The 2321-nt window shown below is 29.4% G+C and overlaps 1 non-coding gene and 1 pseudogene across 1 annotated transcript; both read left to right on the plus strand.

Annotated features, from left to right (window-relative positions):
* The first annotated feature begins 1455 nt into the window (after positions 1–1455).
* LOC142166706 (small nucleolar RNA U31b) lies at positions 1456–1539 on the plus strand (annotated as a pseudogene).
* Positions 1540–1633: 94 nt separating this feature from the next.
* On the plus strand, positions 1634–1714 carry LOC142166687 (small nucleolar RNA Z195/SNORD33/SNORD32 family). Its single transcript, XR_012697090.1, has one exon. It is a non-coding gene; the product is annotated as a small nucleolar RNA Z195/SNORD33/SNORD32 family (small nucleolar RNA).
* Positions 1715–2321: the final 607 nt, after the last annotated feature.

Below are 2321 nucleotides of genomic sequence, written 5' to 3' on the forward strand. Positions count from 1 at the left end.
AAATTACTTTTACATAGTAAATAACAAATATATGATAATTTTGAGAGACATAGAACTAAAGCATGAAGATCTATCAAGTAAAGATATAAATTTTAATTGTCTATTTTCAGAGAGGAAATACCCAAATGATATTCACCTTCACAATGTTCTCAATTAGTAAATATGCAATATTATGGTTCATTATTTGAGTTATTCACAATTTTCATATTCCAATAGAATTAAAAAAAAAACTTTAATCATTCATTTGTTAAAAAAATTTGAGAGCCAACGGGACTAATTAGTGAATTCAACACATGATTTGGATAGAAAATGTTGAGCAAGTCCGGAGCGTTGAGCGTTAGGCGTGTTTAGAGCGCACAGTCGGACGCTTGGGGGCATAAGCCTCGTAGAAGTAAGCCCTACACATAAGTCTCAAGGCATTTTGATAGTGCCCCGCCCCAATGCAAATCCCAAAAAAACTTTTTAAAACAGTGCCCCCACCCCAACTGCTCCAACTAAATAGAAATATTATTTAAAATGGTACTTTTTTATGTTATTGATAGAGTAATTTTAGGACACTTAGGGTGTATTTGGTATGAAGGAAAATATTTTCCGAAAAATATTTCAAATTTTCCCATGTTTCGTTCACTTAAATATTTTGGAAAACGTTTTTTTGATAAACTCATTTTCCTTCAATCGGATGAAAATATTTTCCCTATCAAAAGAAGGGATAATATTCTCTTTTTCAACCTTTCTTAATCCTCATCTTATTCCCTATCCCCACCAACCCTCAACCTCCCACCCCCATAATTAAATAATTAAATTCTTGAAGAAAATAGAGTCCGAAAAATATTGGGTATTTGGGAGGAGGGGGGAGAGCAGGATCGCAGGAAATATAGGGATTTGGGGGAGGGGAGTGAGAAGAATCACATAGAAAATTATTTTTTTAAAGAAATATTTTCTATTCTCTAACCAAACATTAGAAAGTATTCTCGGAAAAATTTCACGCATCAATCAAACATGAGTAAATAAGTGATCATTCATTTTCTAGAAAAATATTTTCCAGATTTTTCCTTCATATAATTACATCCTTAGTCCTAAATTTTAAATTAGCAACTCAAAAATTTAGAATACAATAGGATATTTAGTGTTAAAGTTTAAGAGAATTAACTAATTATAAATTATGAATATATTTTAAATAGCAAATTTAAAGTGGCTACTGGTGCACTTCACGAAATGCTTACAACCCTTACCCAAAACCCTAGCTACTGTCTCTTCGTCTGCTTATATAAAGCGTCATGTTATTATCCCTTTCAAAGGAGGAGGCGCCGGTTCAGTGGAAACCACATTTCTTCACTTTCTTTTTTCAAAATTTCCTTATTTTCTTGCCTTTTTCTTTTCCTCACATTTTTCTAAATCTCTAGTTTGCTTAAGGGGGGATATGGTAATTGTAAGGCTTTTATGTTTATTGAGAGGGAAAATGATGGTTATTTATTGTCATCTGATTTGTATCTCATATTTGGATGCAAAATTAGTGATTGACACCATTTTATCTGATTCTCTCTCAATAATTATGTTAAAATTCCTATGGGTATATTTTTTAGCTTTTGTTTCAGTTTAGCTAATTTCAAGATATTTTTAAGCAATATATGCAAAAAGGTGTGATGATGTTTATCCATCTATTCTGTAAGATTCTATGATGAATTCAAAAACATGCACTACCATCTGATCTTTTTGCTTATCACATTTTTTTTTCTTCTTTTTTTTAAGATTTTTGTGATTTTTGCTTTATCTTCAGAAAAAAGCAAAAGATTTAAGTGTAATTGGCTTTTGTTTGGCTGAGATGCTTCTGCAAAATCTTTTTGTAGTTTTGTTTTATTTTTATTTTTATTTTAGTTTAAAAACTTACACATTAAAATGAATAATTGCCCGTGGTATCTAATTTCCAGTCGTTCTATTGTCACTGGATATTTCGTTTTTGAGGGCAGAAATTAAACCAAAGAACAGGTCTTGCGACATAGTTAGCTTTAGTAACAATAAGCCTTCTGTTACTTTAACCCTGTTCATATGTTTTTAAGATTACTCTATTGTACACCTTTTTGTATTTTATAGTTCTGTATTGTTACCCATTATTTTATAATGTTTCTTATTGTATTTAATTATATTATATTATTTTATGAAAATAATGTTTAAATAAAGTGTATTGTTTTTTGTTAAATAATATTTTGTTGTTTGGTTTGATTATATTGTACTGTAACTAATAACTTTATTAAAATACCCATAATTATTTAAATATTAATTTATCAAGAATTATACAGCTAATTAGAGATAAAGTAATTAGA

Source organism: Nicotiana tabacum, chromosome 11 (genome assembly GCF_000715075.1).
Source record: "Nicotiana tabacum cultivar K326 chromosome 11, ASM71507v2, whole genome shotgun sequence".
Classification (NCBI taxonomy): domain Eukaryota; kingdom Viridiplantae; phylum Streptophyta; class Magnoliopsida; order Solanales; family Solanaceae; genus Nicotiana; species Nicotiana tabacum.